Source organism: Rhinoderma darwinii, unplaced genomic scaffold (genome assembly GCF_050947455.1).
Source record: "Rhinoderma darwinii isolate aRhiDar2 unplaced genomic scaffold, aRhiDar2.hap1 Scaffold_899, whole genome shotgun sequence".
NCBI classification, from domain to species: domain Eukaryota; kingdom Metazoa; phylum Chordata; class Amphibia; order Anura; family Rhinodermatidae; genus Rhinoderma; species Rhinoderma darwinii.
The window spans coordinates 39-15,239 of NW_027464471.1; the positions used below are offsets into that span (position 1 = coordinate 39).

Here is a 15,201-nt window from a genome sequence, read left to right on the forward strand (position 1 = left end):
GGATCCAACTGCGCCAAAAAACGGATGCACCTCATTGTACGGAGCCAGGGGTGTGCAGGCACCCCAAATTCCATAAGACACAGGCTCAAGTCTAAGCACTTCCAAGATGCACAGCAACCAGGGTATTAGCATATGGGGCGGCGGCTTCTGGTCAGAGCATTGCCGTGCCGATGAAGCAGTCCCCACATTTGCATGCCGTCACCTGTGAGACAGAGAGGAAGGATAGGTTAGGTTAGGGAAAGGCTCGCCATGCCCTGACTTCTCGAAGCCCAGCAGAAAAAGAACTTCACTGATCACACTGTTGTTCATCCACGAGGGGGAGACAAAGGCTGCGTATACAGCTAAATATAAAGAGATAATGTACCACATTTTGGATTGAAAAACAGCTTTGTTGACAATCGGTGGTTAAATCACAAGCATACAAGTACCTCTGACTAGTAACAGTCAGCATTGAATAATAAGCACTGTTTTTCACCAGAGTAAATCAGGGGAAAGCGCGAACGCAGTCCCCCACTACCACAAATTATGCAGTCGAGTTTCCCGCATTTGGGGAAATCGCAGGGGTCAGCACACCCGAAGTGCAATGGATGAGCCTCACCCTGGGAGAACCACCTTAATGATCATGGTATCTCCCCTGCCAGGTAAGTATGAGTTGCATAGCGCCTGCCAGACAGGCTCCCCTCACAAGAGGCCCTACTAAGTCGCTGAGGATTTTTCCTGGTTTTTGGTCCGAAGCAGGCCAAAGATCACCTGTCTGCATCCACCTTTTTGGATTGAAAGCAGCTTTGTTAACAATCAGTGGTCAAATCACAAGCATACAGTATACCGTCATCCAGCCCAATCAATCAATATCTTTGACACAGGCTCAAAGTAGCACAACATAGTACAGCAAAGGCACAGGTCTACACTTTACGTTACACTCTGCACTAACATTGAGATAAAGCATCACATAGGAAAGCCACAAAACCAAAGGCAGCTGATAAGGGAGAGAGGAGTATCCAATCCTCTTGGCCACCCAGAGGTCAATTGATGGCTGGCTCGCTCGATCGATCGATCTAGCAAGTATCTCTGACTAGTAATAGTCAGCATTGAATAATAAGCACTGTTTTTCACCAGAGTAAATCAGGGGAAAGCGCGAACGCAGTCCCCCACTACCACAAATTATGCAGTCGAGTTTCCCGCATTTGGGGAAATCGCAGGGGTCAGCACACCCGAAGTGCAATGGATGAGCCTCACCCTGGGAGAACCACCTTAGTGATCATGGTATCTCCCCTGCCAGGTAAGTATGAGTTGCATAGCGCCTGCCAGACAGGCTCCCCTCACAAGAGGCCCTACTAAGTCGCTGAGGATTTTTCCTGGTTTTTGGTCCGAAGCAGGCCAAAGATCACTGTCTGCATCCACCTTTTTGGATTGAAAGCAGCTTTGTTTACAATCAGTGGTCAAATCACAAGCATACAGTATACCGTCAACCAGCCCAATCAATCAATATCTTTGACACAGGCTCAAAGTAGCACAACATAGTACAGCAAAGGCACAGGTCCTACACTTTACGTTACACTCTGCACTAACATTGAGATAAAGCATCACATAGGAAAGCCACAAAACCAAAGGCAGCTGATAAGGGAGAGAGGAGTATCCAATCCTCTTGGCCACCCAGAGGTCAATTGATGGCTGGCTCGCTCGATCTAGCAAGTATCTCTGACTAGTAATAGTCAGCATTGAATAATAAGCACTGTTTTTCACCAGAGTAAATCAGGGGAAAGCGCAAACGCAGTCCCCCACTACCACAAATTATGCAGTCGAGTTTCCCGCATTTGGGGAAATCGCAGGGGTCAGCACACCCGAAGTGCAATGGCTGAGCCTCACCCTGGGAGAACCACCTTAATGATCATGGTATCTCCCCTGCCAGGTAAGTATGAGTTGCATAGCGCCTGCCAGACAGGCTCCCCTCACAAGAGGCCCTACTAAGTCGCTGAGGATTTTTCCTGGTTTTTGGTCCGAAGCAGGCCAAAGATCACCTGTCTGCATCCACCTTTTTGGATTGAAAGCAGCTTTGTTAACAATCAGTGGTCAAATCACAAGCATACAGTATACCGTCAACCAGCCCAATCAATCAATATCTTTGACACAGGCTCAAAGTAGCACAACATAGTACAGCAAAGGCACAGGTCCTACACTTTACGTTACACTCTGCACTAACATTGAGATAAAGCATCACATAGGAAAGCCACAAAACCAAAGGCAGCTGATAAGGGAGAGAGGAGTATCCAATCCTCTTGGCCACCCAGAGGTCAATTGATGGCTGGCTCGCTCGATCGATCGATCTAGCAAGTATCTCTGACTAGTAATAGTCAGCATTGAATAATAAGCACTGTTTTTCACCAGAGTAAATCAGGGGAAAGCGCGAACGCAGTCCCCCACTACCACAAATTATGCAGTCGAGTTTCCCGCATTTGGGGAAATCGCAGGGGTCAGCACACCCGAAGTGCAATGGATGAGCCTCACCCTGGGAGAACCACCTTAGTGATCATGGTATCTCCCCTGCCAGGTAAGTATGAGTTGCATAGCGCCTGCCAGACAGGCTCCCCTCACAAGAGGCCCTACTAAGTCGCTGAGGATTTTTCCTGGTTTTTGGTCCGAAGCAGGCCAAAGATCACCTGTCTGCATCCACCTTTTTGGATTGAAAGCAGCTTTGTTAACAATCAGTGGTCAAATCACAAGCATACAGTATACCGTCAACCAGCCCAATCAATCAATATCTTTGACACAGGCTCAAAGTAGCACAACATAGTACAGCAAAGGCACAGGTCCTACACTTTACGTTACACTCTGCACTAACATTGAGATAAAGCATCACATAGGAAAGCCACAAAACCAAAGGCAGCTGATAAGGGAGAGAGGAGTATCCAATCCTCTTGGCCACCCAGAGGTCAATTGATGGCTGGCTCGCTCGATCTAGCAAGTATCTCTGACTAGTAATAGTCAGCATTGAATAATAAGCACTGTTTTTCACCAGAGTAAATCAGGGGAAAGCGCAAACGCAGTCCCCCACTACCACAAATTATGCAGTCGAGTTTCCCGCATTTGGGGAAATCGCAGGGGTCAGCACACCCGAAGTGCAATGGCTGAGCCTCACCCTGGGAGAACCACCTTAATGATCATGGTATCTCCCCTGCCAGGTAAGTATGAGTTGCATAGCGCCTGCCAGACAGGCTCCCCTCACAAGAGGCCCTACTAAGTCGCTGAGGATTTTTCCTGGTTTTTGGTCCGAAGCAGGCCAAAGATCACCTGTCTGCATCCACCTTTTTGGATTGAAAGCAGCTTTGTTAACAATCAGTGGTCAAATCACAAGCATACAGTATACCGTCAACCAGCCCAATCAATCAATATCTTTGACACAGGCTCAAAGTAGCACAACATAGTACAGCAAAGGCACAGGTCCTACACTTTACGTTACACTCTGCACTAACATTGAGATAAAGCATCACATAGGAAAGCCACAAAACCAAAGGCAGCTGATAAGGGAGAGAGGAGTATCCAATCCTCTTGGCCACCCAGAGGTCAATTGATGGCTGGCTCGCTCGATCGATCGATCTAGCAAGTATCTCTGACTAGTAATAGTCAGCATTGAATAATAAGCACTGTTTTTCACCAGAGTAAATCAGGGGAAAGCGCGAACGCAGTCCCCCACTACCACAAATTATGCAGTCGAGTTTCCCGCATTTGGGGAAATCGCAGGGGTCAGCACACCCGAAGTGCAATGGATGAGCCTCACCCTGGGAGAACCACCTTAGTGATCATGGTATCTCCCCTGCCAGGTAAGTATGAGTTGCATAGCGCCTGCCAGACAGGCTCCCCTCACAAGAGGCCCTACTAAGTCGCTGAGGATTTTTCCTGGTTTTTGGTCCGAAGCAGGCCAAAGATCACCTGTCTGCATCCACCTTTTTGGATTGAAAGCAGCTTTGTTAACAATCAGTGGTCAAATCACAAGCATACAGTATACCGTCAACCAGCCCAATCAATCAATATCTTTGACACAGGCTCAAAGTAGCACAACATAGTACAGCAAAGGCACAGGTCCTACACTTTACGTTACACTCTGCACTAACATTGAGATAAAGCATCACATAGGAAAGCCACAAAACCAAAGGCAGCTGATAAGGGAGAGAGGAGTATCCAATCCTCTTGGCCACCCAGAGGTCAATTGATGGCTGGCTCGCTCGATCGATCGATCTAGCAAGTATCTCTGACTAGTAATAGTCAGCATTGAATAATAAGCACTGTTTTTCACCAGAGTAAATCAGGGGAAAGCGCGAACGCAGTCCCCCACTACCACAAATTATGCAGTCGAGTTTCCCGCATTTGGGGAAATCGCAGGGGTCAGCACACCCGAAGTGCAATGGATGAGCCTCACCCTGGGAGAACCACCTTAGTGATCATGGTATCTCCCCTGCCAGGTAAGTATGAGTTGCATAGCGCCTGCCAGAAAGGCTCCCCTCACAAGAGGCCCTACTAAGTCGCTGAGGATTTTTCCTGGTTTTTGGTCCGAAGCAGGCCAAAGATCACCTGTCTGGATCCAACTGCGCCAAAAAACGGATGCACCTCATTGTACGGAGCCAGGGGTGTGCAGGCACCCCAAATTCCATAAGACACAGGCTCAAGTCTAAGCACTTCCAAGATGCACAGCAACCAGGGTATTAGCATATGGGGCGGCGGCTTCTGGTCAGAGCATTGCCGTGCCGATGAAGCAGTCCCCACATTTGCATGCCGTCACCTGTGAGACAGAGAGGAAGGATAGGTTAGGTTAGGGAAAGGCTCGCCATGCCCTGACTTCTCGAAGCCCAGCAGAAAAAGAAACTTCACTGATCACACTGTTGTTCATCCACGAGGGGGAGACAAAGGCTGCGTATACAGCTAAATATAAAGAGATAATGTACCACATTTTGGATTGAAAAACAGCTTTGTTGACAATCGGTGGTTAAATCACAAGCATACAAGTACCTCTGACTAGTAACAGTCAGCATTGAATAATAAGCACTGTTTTTCACCAGAGTAAATCAGGGGAAAGCGCGAACGCAGTCCCCCACTACCACAAATTATGCAGTCGAGTTTCCCGCATTTGGGGAAATCGCAGGGGTCAGCACACCCGAAGTGCAATGGATGAGCCTCACCCTGGGAGAACCACCTTAATGATCATGGTATCTCCCCTGCCAGGTAAGTATGAGTTGCATAGCGCCTGCCAGACAGGCTCCCCTCACAAGAGGCCCTACTAAGTCGCTGAGGATTTTTCCTGGTTTTTGGTCCGAAGCAGGCCAAAGATCACCTGTCTGCATCCACCTTTTTGGATTGAAAGCAGCTTTGTTAACAATCAGTGGTCAAATCACAAGCATACAGTATACCGTCAACCAGCCCAATCAATCAATATCTTTGACACAGGCTCAAAGTAGCACAACATAGTACAGCAAAGGCACAGGTCCTACACTTTACGTTACACTCTGCACTAACATTGAGATAAAGCATCACATAGGAAAGCCACAAAACCAAAGGCAGCTGATAAGGGAGAGAGGAGTATCCAATCCTCTTGGCCACCCAGAGGTCAATTGATGGCTGGCTCGCTCGATCGATCGATCTAGCAAGTATCTCTGACTAGTAATAGTCAGCATTGAATAATAAGCACTGTTTTTCACCAGAGTAAATCAGGGGAAAGCGCGAACGCAGTCCCCCACTACCACAAATTATGCAGTCGAGTTTCCCGCATTTGGGGAAATCGCAGGGGTCAGCACACCCGAAGTGCAATGGATGAGCCTCACCCTGGGAGAACCACCTTAGTGATCATGGTATCTCCCCTGCCAGGTAAGTATGAGTTGCATAGCGCCTGCCAGACAGGCTCCCCTCACAAGAGGCCCTACTAAGTCGCTGAGGATTTTTCCTGGTTTTTGGTCCGAAGCAGGCCAAAGATCACCTGTCTGCATCCACCTTTTTGGATTGAAAGCAGCTTTGTTAACAATCAGTGGTCAAATCACAAGCATACAGTATACCGTCAACCAGCCCAATCAATCAATATCTTTGACACAGGCTCAAAGTAGCACAACATAGTACAGCAAAGGCACAGGTCCTACACTTTACGTTACACTCTGCACTAACATTGAGATAAAGCATCACATAGGAAAGCCACAAAACCAAAGGCAGCTGATAAGGGAGAGAGGAGTATCCAATCCTCTTGGCCACCCAGAGGTCAATTGATGGCTGGCTCGCTCGATCTAGCAAGTATCTCTGACTAGTAATAGTCAGCATTGAATAATAAGCACTGTTTTTCACCAGAGTAAATCAGGGGAAAGCGCAAACGCAGTCCCCCACTACCACAAATTATGCAGTCGAGTTTCCCGCATTTGGGGAAATCGCAGGGGTCAGCACACCCGAAGTGCAATGGATGAGCCTCACCCTGGGAGAACCACCTTAGTGATCATGGTATCTCCCCTGCCAGGTAAGTATGAGTTGCATAGCGCCTGCCAGAAAGGCTCCCCTCACAAGAGGCCCTACTAAGTCGCTGAGGATTTTTCCTGGTTTTTGGTCCGAAGCAGGCCAAAGATCACCTGTCTGGATCCAACTGCGCCAAAAAACGGATGCACCTCATTGTACGGAGCCAGGGGTGTGCAGGCACCCCAAATTCCATAAGACACAGGCTCAAGTCTAAGCACTTCCAAGATGCACAGCAACCAGGGTATTAGCATATGGGGCGGCGGCTTCTGGTCAGAGCATTGCCGTGCCGATGAAGCAGTCCCCACATTTGCATGCCGTCACCTGTGAGACAGAGAGGAAGGATAGGTTAGGTTAGGGAAAGGCTCGCCATGCCCTGACTTCTCGAAGCCCAGCAGAAAAAGAAACTTCACTGATCACACTGTTGTTCATCCACGAGGGGGAGACAAAGGCTGCGTATACAGCTAAATATAAAGAGATAATGTACCACATTTTGGATTGAAAAACAGCTTTGTTGACAATCGGTGGTTAAATCACAAGCATACAAGTACCTCTGACTAGTAACAGTCAGCATTGAATAATAAGCACTGTTTTTCACCAGAGTAAATCAGGGGAAAGCGCGAACGCAGTCCCCCACTACCACAAATTATGCAGTCGAGTTTCCCGCATTTGGGGAAATCGCAGGGGTCAGCACACCCGAAGTGCAATGGATGAGCCTCACCCTGGGAGAACCACCTTAATGATCATGGTATCTCCCCTGCCAGGTAAGTATGAGTTGCATAGCGCCTGCCAGACAGGCTCCCCTCACAAGAGGCCCTACTAAGTCGCTGAGGATTTTTCCTGGTTTTTGGTCCGAAGCAGGCCAAAGATCACCTGTCTGCATCCACCTTTTTGGATTGAAAGCAGCTTTGTTAACAATCAGTGGTCAAATCACAAGCATACAGTATACCGTCAACCAGCCCAATCAATCAATATCTTTGACACAGGCTCAAAGTAGCACAACATAGTACAGCAAAGGCACAGGTCCTACACTTTACGTTACACTCTGCACTAACATTGAGATAAAGCATCACATAGGAAAGCCACAAAACCAAAGGCAGCTGATAAGGGAGAGAGGAGTATCCAATCCTCTTGGCCACCCAGAGGTCAATTGATGGCTGGCTCGCTCGATCGATCGATCTAGCAAGTATCTCTGACTAGTAATAGTCAGCATTGAATAATAAGCACTGTTTTTCACCAGAGTAAATCAGGGGAAAGCGCGAACGCAGTCCCCCACTACCACAAATTATGCAGTCGAGTTTCCCGCATTTGGGGAAATCGCAGGGGTCAGCACACCCGAAGTGCAATGGATGAGCCTCACCCTGGGAGAACCACCTTAGTGATCATGGTATCTCCCCTGCCAGGTAAGTATGAGTTGCATAGCGCCTGCCAGACAGGCTCCCCTCACAAGAGGCCCTACTAAGTCGCTGAGGATTTTTCCTGGTTTTTGGTCCGAAGCAGGCCAAAGATCACCTGTCTGCATCCACCTTTTTGGATTGAAAGCAGCTTTGTTAACAATCAGTGGTCAAATCACAAGCATACAGTATACCGTCAACCAGCCCAATCAATCAATATCTTTGACACAGGCTCAAAGTAGCACAACATAGTACAGCAAAGGCACAGGTCCTACACTTTACGTTACACTCTGCACTAACATTGAGATAAAGCATCACATAGGAAAGCCACAAAACCAAAGGCAGCTGATAAGGGAGAGAGGAGTATCCAATCCTCTTGGCCACCCAGAGGTCAATTGATGGCTGGCTCGCTCGATCTAGCAAGTATCTCTGACTAGTAATAGTCAGCATTGAATAATAAGCACTGTTTTTCACCAGAGTAAATCAGGGGAAAGCGCAAACGCAGTCCCCCACTACCACAAATTATGCAGTCGAGTTTCCCGCATTTGGGGAAATCGCAGGGGTCAGCACACCCGAAGTGCAATGGCTGAGCCTCACCCTGGGAGAACCACCTTAATGATCATGGTATCTCCCCTGCCAGGTAAGTATGAGTTGCATAGCGCCTGCCAGACAGGCTCCCCTCACAAGAGGCCCTACTAAGTCGCTGAGGATTTTTCCTGGTTTTTGGTCCGAAGCAGGCCAAAGATCACCTGTCTGCATCCACCTTTTTGGATTGAAAGCAGCTTTGTTAACAATCAGTGGTCAAATCACAAGCATACAGTATACCGTCAACCAGCCCAATCAATCAATATCTTTGACACAGGCTCAAAGTAGCACAACATAGTACAGCAAAGGCACAGGTCCTACACTTTACGTTACACTCTGCACTAACATTGAGATAAAGCATCACATAGGAAAGCCACAAAACCAAAGGCAGCTGATAAGGGAGAGAGGAGTATCCAATCCTCTTGGCCACCCAGAGGTCAATTGATGGCTGGCTCGCTCGATCGATCGATCTAGCAAGTATCTCTGACTAGTAATAGTCAGCATTGAATAATAAGCACTGTTTTTCACCAGAGTAAATCAGGGGAAAGCGCGAACGCAGTCCCCCACTACCACAAATTATGCAGTCGAGTTTCCCGCATTTGGGGAAATCGCAGGGGTCAGCACACCCGAAGTGCAATGGATGAGCCTCACCCTGGGAGAACCACCTTAGTGATCATGGTATCTCCCCTGCCAGGTAAGTATGAGTTGCATAGCGCCTGCCAGACAGGCTCCCCTCACAAGAGGCCCTACTAAGTCGCTGAGGATTTTTCCTGGTTTTTGGTCCGAAGCAGGCCAAAGATCACCTGTCTGCATCCACCTTTTTGGATTGAAAGCAGCTTTGTTAACAATCAGTGGTCAAATCACAAGCATACAGTATACCGTCAACCAGCCCAATCAATCAATATCTTTGACACAGGCTCAAAGTAGCACAACATAGTACAGCAAAGGCACAGGTCCTACACTTTACGTTACACTCTGCACTAACATTGAGATAAAGCATCACATAGGAAAGCCACAAAACCAAAGGCAGCTGATAAGGGAGAGAGGAGTATCCAATCCTCTTGGCCACCCAGAGGTCAATTGATGGCTGGCTCGCTCGATCTAGCAAGTATCTCTGACTAGTAATAGTCAGCATTGAATAATAAGCACTGTTTTTCACCAGAGTAAATCAGGGGAAAGCGCAAACGCAGTCCCCCACTACCACAAATTATGCAGTCGAGTTTCCCGCATTTGGGGAAATCGCAGGGGTCAGCACACCCGAAGTGCAATGGATGAGCCTCACCCTGGGAGAACCACCTTAATGATCATGGTATCTCCCCTGCCAGGTAAGTATGAGTTGCATAGCGCCTGCCAGACAGGCTCCCCTCACAAGAGGCCCTACTAAGTCGCTGAGGATTTTTCCTGGTTTTTGGTCCGAAGCAGGCCAAAGATCACCTGTCTGCATCCACCTTTTTGGATTGAAAGCAGCTTTGTTAACAATCAGTGGTCAAATCACAAGCATACAGTATACCGTCAACCAGCCCAATCAATCAATATCTTTGACACAGGCTCAAAGTAGCACAACATAGTACAGCAAAGGCACAGGTCCTACACTTTACGTTACACTCTGCACTAACATTGAGATAAAGCATCACATAGGAAAGCCACAAAACCAAAGGCAGCTGATAAGGGAGAGAGGAGTATCCAATCCTCTTGGCCACCCAGAGGTCAATTGATGGCTGGCTCGCTCGATCGATCGATCTAGCAAGTATCTCTGACTAGTAATAGTCAGCATTGAATAATAAGCACTGTTTTTCACCAGAGTAAATCAGGGGAAAGCGCGAACGCAGTCCCCCACTACCACAAATTATGCAGTCGAGTTTCCCGCATTTGGGGAAATCGCAGGGGTCAGCACACCCGAAGTGCAATGGATGAGCCTCACCCTGGGAGAACCACCTTAGTGATCATGGTATCTCCCCTGCCAGGTAAGTATGAGTTGCATAGCGCCTGCCAGAAAGGCTCCCCTCACAAGAGGCCCTACTAAGTCGCTGAGGATTTTTCCTGGTTTTTGGTCCGAAGCAGGCCAAAGATCACCTGTCTGGATCCAACTGCGCCAAAAAACGGATGCACCTCATTGTACGGAGCCAGGGGTGTGCAGGCACCCCAAATTCCATAAGACACAGGCTCAAGTCTAAGCACTTCCAAGATGCACAGCAACCAGGGTATTAGCATATGGGGCGGCGGCTTCTGGTCAGAGCATTGCCGTGCCGATGAAGCAGTCCCCACATTTGCATGCCGTCACCTGTGAGACAGAGAGGAAGGATAGGTTAGGTTAGGGAAAGGCTCGCCATGCCCTGACTTCTCGAAGCCCAGCAGAAAAAGAAACTTCACTGATCACACTGTTGTTCATCCACGAGGGGGAGACAAAGGCTGCGTATACAGCTAAATATAAAGAGATAATGTACCACATTTTGGATTGAAAAACAGCTTTGTTGACAATCGGTGGTTAAATCACAAGCATACAAGTACCTCTGACTAGTAACAGTCAGCATTGAATAATAAGCACTGTTTTTCACCAGAGTAAATCAGGGGAAAGCGCGAACGCAGTCCCCCACTACCACAAATTATGCAGTCGAGTTTCCCGCATTTGGGGAAATCGCAGGGGTCAGCACACCCGAAGTGCAATGGATGAGCCTCACCCTGGGAGAACCACCTTAATGATCATGGTATCTCCCCTGCCAGGTAAGTATGAGTTGCATAGCGCCTGCCAGACAGGCTCCCCTCACAAGAGGCCCTACTAAGTCGCTGAGGATTTTTCCTGGTTTTTGGTCCGAAGCAGGCCAAAGATCACCTGTCTGCATCCACCTTTTTGGATTGAAAGCAGCTTTGTTAACAATCAGTGGTCAAATCACAAGCATACAGTATACCGTCAACCAGCCCAATCAATCAATATCTTTGACACAGGCTCAAAGTAGCACAACATAGTACAGCAAAGGCACAGGTCCTACACTTTACGTTACACTCTGCACTAACATTGAGATAAAGCATCACATAGGAAAGCCACAAAACCAAAGGCAGCTGATAAGGGAGAGAGGAGTATCCAATCCTCTTGGCCACCCAGAGGTCAATTGATGGCTGGCTCGCTCGATCGATCGATCTAGCAAGTATCTCTGACTAGTAATAGTCAGCATTGAATAATAAGCACTGTTTTTCACCAGAGTAAATCAGGGGAAAGCGCGAACGCAGTCCCCCACTACCACAAATTATGCAGTCGAGTTTCCCGCATTTGGGGAAATCGCAGGGGTCAGCACACCCGAAGTGCAATGGATGAGCCTCACCCTGGGAGAACCACCTTAGTGATCATGGTATCTCCCCTGCCAGGTAAGTATGAGTTGCATAGCGCCTGCCAGACAGGCTCCCCTCACAAGAGGCCCTACTAAGTCGCTGAGGATTTTTCCTGGTTTTTGGTCCGAAGCAGGCCAAAGATCACCTGTCTGCATCCACCTTTTTGGATTGAAAGCAGCTTTGTTAACAATCAGTGGTCAAATCACAAGCATACAGTATACCGTCAACCAGCCCAATCAATCAATATCTTTGACACAGGCTCAAAGTAGCACAACATAGTACAGCAAAGGCACAGGTCCTACACTTTACGTTACACTCTGCACTAACATTGAGATAAAGCATCACATAGGAAAGCCACAAAACCAAAGGCAGCTGATAAGGGAGAGAGGAGTATCCAATCCTCTTGGCCACCCAGAGGTCAATTGATGGCTGGCTCGCTCGATCTAGCAAGTATCTCTGACTAGTAATAGTCAGCATTGAATAATAAGCACTGTTTTTCACCAGAGTAAATCAGGGGAAAGCGCAAACGCAGTCCCCCACTACCACAAATTATGCAGTCGAGTTTCCCGCATTTGGGGAAATCGCAGGGGTCAGCACACCCGAAGTGCAATGGCTGAGCCTCACCCTGGGAGAACCACCTTAATGATCATGGTATCTCCCCTGCCAGGTAAGTATGAGTTGCATAGCGCCTGCCAGACAGGCTCCCCTCACAAGAGGCCCTACTAAGTCGCTGAGGATTTTTCCTGGTTTTTGGTCCGAAGCAGGCCAAAGATCACCTGTCTGCATCCACCTTTTTGGATTGAAAGCAGCTTTGTTAACAATCAGTGGTCAAATCACAAGCATACAGTATACCGTCAACCAGCCCAATCAATCAATATCTTTGACACAGGCTCAAAGTAGCACAACATAGTACAGCAAAGGCACAGGTCCTACACTTTACGTTACACTCTGCACTAACATTGAGATAAAGCATCACATAGGAAAGCCACAAAACCAAAGGCAGCTGATAAGGGAGAGAGGAGTATCCAATCCTCTTGGCCACCCAGAGGTCAATTGATGGCTGGCTCGCTCGATCGATCGATCTAGCAAGTATCTCTGACTAGTAATAGTCAGCATTGAATAATAAGCACTGTTTTTCACCAGAGTAAATCAGGGGAAAGCGCGAACGCAGTCCCCCACTACCACAAATTATGCAGTCGAGTTTCCCGCATTTGGGGAAATCGCAGGGGTCAGCACACCCGAAGTGCAATGGATGAGCCTCACCCTGGGAGAACCACCTTAGTGATCATGGTATCTCCCCTGCCAGGTAAGTATGAGTTGCATAGCGCCTGCCAGACAGGCTCCCCTCACAAGAGGCCCTACTAAGTCGCTGAGGATTTTTCCTGGTTTTTGGTCCGAAGCAGGCCAAAGATCACCTGTCTGCATCCACCTTTTTGGATTGAAAGCAGCTTTGTTAACAATCAGTGGTCAAATCACAAGCATACAGTATACCGTCAACCAGCCCAATCAATCAATATCTTTGACACAGGCTCAAAGTAGCACAACATAGTACAGCAAAGGCACAGGTCCTACACTTTACGTTACACTCTGCACTAACATTGAGATAAAGCATCACATAGGAAAGCCACAAAACCAAAGGCAGCTGATAAGGGAGAGAGGAGTATCCAATCCTCTTGGCCACCCAGAGGTCAATTGATGGCTGGCTCGCTCGATCTAGCAAGTATCTCTGACTAGTAATAGTCAGCATTGAATAATAAGCACTGTTTTTCACCAGAGTAAATCAGGGGAAAGCGCAAACGCAGTCCCCCACTACCACAAATTATGCAGTCGAGTTTCCCGCATTTGGGGAAATCGCAGGGGTCAGCACACCCGAAGTGCAATGGATGAGCCTCACCCTGGGAGAACCACCTTAATGATCATGGTATCTCCCCTGCCAGGTAAGTATGAGTTGCATAGCGCCTGCCAGACAGGCTCCCCTCACAAGAGGCCCTACTAAGTCGCTGAGGATTTTTCCTGGTTTTTGGTCCGAAGCAGGCCAAAGATCACCTGTCTGCATCCACCTTTTTGGATTGAAAGCAGCTTTGTTAACAATCAGTGGTCAAATCACAAGCATACAGTATACCGTCAACCAGCCCAATCAATCAATATCTTTGACACAGGCTCAAAGTAGCACAACATAGTACAGCAAAGGCACAGGTCCTACACTTTACGTTACACTCTGCACTAACATTGAGATAAAGCATCACATAGGAAAGCCACAAAACCAAAGGCAGCTGATAAGGGAGAGAGGAGTATCCAATCCTCTTGGCCACCCAGAGGTCAATTGATGGCTGGCTCGCTCGATCTAGCAAGTATCTCTGACTAGTAATAGTCAGCATTGAATAATAAGCACTGTTTTTCACCAGAGTAAATCAGGGGAAAGCGCAAACGCAGTCCCCCACTACCACAAATTATGCAGTCGAGTTTCCCGCATTTGGGGAAATCGCAGGGGTCAGCACACCCGAAGTGCAATGGATGAGCCTCACCCTGGGAGAACCACCTTAGTGATCATGGTATCTCCCCTGCCAGGTAAGTATGAGTTGCATAGCGCCTGCCAGAAAGGCTCCCCTCACAAGAGGCCCTACTAAGTCGCTGAGGATTTTTCCTGGTTTTTGGTCCGAAGCAGGCCAAAGATCACCTGTCTGGATCCAACTGCGCCAAAAAACGGATGCACCTCATTGTACGGAGCCAGGGGTGTGCAGGCACCCCAAATTCCATAAGACACAGGCTCAAGTCTAAGCACTTCCAAGATGCACAGCAACCAGGGTATTAGCATATGGGGCGGCGGCTTCTGGTCAGAGCATTGCCGTGCCGATGAAGCAGTCCCCACATTTGCATGCCGTCACCTGTGAGACAGAGAGGAAGGATAGGTTAGGTTAGGGAAAGGCTCGCCATGCCCTGACTTCTCGAAGCCCAGCAGAAAAAGAAACTTCACTGATCACACTGTTGTTCATCCACGAGGGGGAGACAAAGGCTGCGTATACAGCTAAATATAAAGAGATAATGTACCACATTTTGGATTGAAAAACAGCTTTGTTGACAATCGGTGGTTAAATCACAAGCATACAAGTACCTCTGACTAGTAACAGTCAGCATTGAATAATAAGCACTGTTTTTCACCAGAGTAAATCAGGGGAAAGCGCGAACGCAGTCCCCCACTACCACAAATTATGCAGTCGAGTTTCCCGCATTTGGGGAAATCGCAGGGGTCAGCACACCCGAAGTGCAATGGATGAGCCTCACCCTGGGAGAACCACCTTAATGATCATGGTATCTCCCCTGCCAGGTAAGTATGAGTTGCATAGCGCCTGCCAGACAGGCTCCCCTCACAAGAGGCCCTACTAAGTCGCTGAGGATTTTTCCTGGTTTTTGGTCCGAAGCA

At 48.1% G+C, this 15,201-nt stretch overlaps 23 non-coding genes across 23 annotated transcripts; all 23 read right to left on the reverse strand.

Moving 5' to 3' along the window:
• Nucleotides 1-485: 485 nt before the first annotated feature.
• Nucleotides 486-649, reverse strand: LOC142732286 (U1 spliceosomal RNA). The gene has a single exon (XR_012879490.1). It is a non-coding gene; the product is annotated as a U1 spliceosomal RNA (small nuclear RNA).
• Nucleotides 650-1,123: 474 nt separating this feature from the next.
• LOC142732312 (U1 spliceosomal RNA) lies at nt 1,124-1,287 on the reverse strand. Its single transcript, XR_012879514.1, has one exon. It is a non-coding gene; the product is annotated as a U1 spliceosomal RNA (small nuclear RNA).
• Nucleotides 1,288-1,753: 466 nt separating this feature from the next.
• LOC142732264 (U1 spliceosomal RNA) lies at nt 1,754-1,917 on the reverse strand. The gene has a single exon (XR_012879470.1). It is a non-coding gene; the product is annotated as a U1 spliceosomal RNA (small nuclear RNA).
• A 475-nt stretch (nt 1,918-2,392) lies between these two features.
• Nucleotides 2,393-2,556, reverse strand: LOC142732313 (U1 spliceosomal RNA). Its single transcript, XR_012879515.1, has one exon. It is a non-coding gene; the product is annotated as a U1 spliceosomal RNA (small nuclear RNA).
• A 467-nt stretch (nt 2,557-3,023) lies between these two features.
• On the reverse strand, nt 3,024-3,187 carry LOC142732265 (U1 spliceosomal RNA). Its single transcript, XR_012879471.1, has one exon. It is a non-coding gene; the product is annotated as a U1 spliceosomal RNA (small nuclear RNA).
• Nucleotides 3,188-3,662: 475 nt separating this feature from the next.
• Nucleotides 3,663-3,826, reverse strand: LOC142732314 (U1 spliceosomal RNA). The gene has a single exon (XR_012879516.1). It is a non-coding gene; the product is annotated as a U1 spliceosomal RNA (small nuclear RNA).
• A 475-nt stretch (nt 3,827-4,301) lies between these two features.
• On the reverse strand, nt 4,302-4,465 carry LOC142732316 (U1 spliceosomal RNA). Its single transcript, XR_012879517.1, has one exon. It is a non-coding gene; the product is annotated as a U1 spliceosomal RNA (small nuclear RNA).
• Nucleotides 4,466-5,058: 593 nt separating this feature from the next.
• On the reverse strand, nt 5,059-5,222 carry LOC142732319 (U1 spliceosomal RNA). The gene has a single exon (XR_012879520.1). It is a non-coding gene; the product is annotated as a U1 spliceosomal RNA (small nuclear RNA).
• Nucleotides 5,223-5,697: 475 nt separating this feature from the next.
• On the reverse strand, nt 5,698-5,861 carry LOC142732317 (U1 spliceosomal RNA). Its single transcript, XR_012879518.1, has one exon. It is a non-coding gene; the product is annotated as a U1 spliceosomal RNA (small nuclear RNA).
• A 467-nt stretch (nt 5,862-6,328) lies between these two features.
• Nucleotides 6,329-6,492, reverse strand: LOC142732248 (U1 spliceosomal RNA). Its single transcript, XR_012879456.1, has one exon. It is a non-coding gene; the product is annotated as a U1 spliceosomal RNA (small nuclear RNA).
• A 593-nt stretch (nt 6,493-7,085) lies between these two features.
• Nucleotides 7,086-7,249, reverse strand: LOC142732331 (U1 spliceosomal RNA). Its single transcript, XR_012879531.1, has one exon. It is a non-coding gene; the product is annotated as a U1 spliceosomal RNA (small nuclear RNA).
• A 475-nt stretch (nt 7,250-7,724) lies between these two features.
• Nucleotides 7,725-7,888, reverse strand: LOC142732318 (U1 spliceosomal RNA). Its single transcript, XR_012879519.1, has one exon. It is a non-coding gene; the product is annotated as a U1 spliceosomal RNA (small nuclear RNA).
• A 467-nt stretch (nt 7,889-8,355) lies between these two features.
• Nucleotides 8,356-8,519, reverse strand: LOC142732266 (U1 spliceosomal RNA). Its single transcript, XR_012879472.1, has one exon. It is a non-coding gene; the product is annotated as a U1 spliceosomal RNA (small nuclear RNA).
• Nucleotides 8,520-8,994: 475 nt separating this feature from the next.
• On the reverse strand, nt 8,995-9,158 carry LOC142732320 (U1 spliceosomal RNA). Its single transcript, XR_012879521.1, has one exon. It is a non-coding gene; the product is annotated as a U1 spliceosomal RNA (small nuclear RNA).
• A 467-nt stretch (nt 9,159-9,625) lies between these two features.
• On the reverse strand, nt 9,626-9,789 carry LOC142732222 (U1 spliceosomal RNA). Its single transcript, XR_012879432.1, has one exon. It is a non-coding gene; the product is annotated as a U1 spliceosomal RNA (small nuclear RNA).
• A 475-nt stretch (nt 9,790-10,264) lies between these two features.
• LOC142732321 (U1 spliceosomal RNA) lies at nt 10,265-10,428 on the reverse strand. The gene has a single exon (XR_012879522.1). It is a non-coding gene; the product is annotated as a U1 spliceosomal RNA (small nuclear RNA).
• A 593-nt stretch (nt 10,429-11,021) lies between these two features.
• On the reverse strand, nt 11,022-11,185 carry LOC142732343 (U1 spliceosomal RNA). The gene has a single exon (XR_012879542.1). It is a non-coding gene; the product is annotated as a U1 spliceosomal RNA (small nuclear RNA).
• Nucleotides 11,186-11,660: 475 nt separating this feature from the next.
• LOC142732322 (U1 spliceosomal RNA) lies at nt 11,661-11,824 on the reverse strand. The gene has a single exon (XR_012879523.1). It is a non-coding gene; the product is annotated as a U1 spliceosomal RNA (small nuclear RNA).
• A 467-nt stretch (nt 11,825-12,291) lies between these two features.
• LOC142732268 (U1 spliceosomal RNA) lies at nt 12,292-12,455 on the reverse strand. The gene has a single exon (XR_012879474.1). It is a non-coding gene; the product is annotated as a U1 spliceosomal RNA (small nuclear RNA).
• A 475-nt stretch (nt 12,456-12,930) lies between these two features.
• LOC142732323 (U1 spliceosomal RNA) lies at nt 12,931-13,094 on the reverse strand. The gene has a single exon (XR_012879524.1). It is a non-coding gene; the product is annotated as a U1 spliceosomal RNA (small nuclear RNA).
• A 467-nt stretch (nt 13,095-13,561) lies between these two features.
• On the reverse strand, nt 13,562-13,725 carry LOC142732223 (U1 spliceosomal RNA). The gene has a single exon (XR_012879433.1). It is a non-coding gene; the product is annotated as a U1 spliceosomal RNA (small nuclear RNA).
• Nucleotides 13,726-14,192: 467 nt separating this feature from the next.
• On the reverse strand, nt 14,193-14,356 carry LOC142732250 (U1 spliceosomal RNA). The gene has a single exon (XR_012879457.1). It is a non-coding gene; the product is annotated as a U1 spliceosomal RNA (small nuclear RNA).
• Nucleotides 14,357-14,949: 593 nt separating this feature from the next.
• LOC142732170 (U1 spliceosomal RNA) lies at nt 14,950-15,113 on the reverse strand. The gene has a single exon (XR_012879385.1). It is a non-coding gene; the product is annotated as a U1 spliceosomal RNA (small nuclear RNA).
• Between the last annotated feature and the right edge of the window lie 88 nt (nt 15,114-15,201).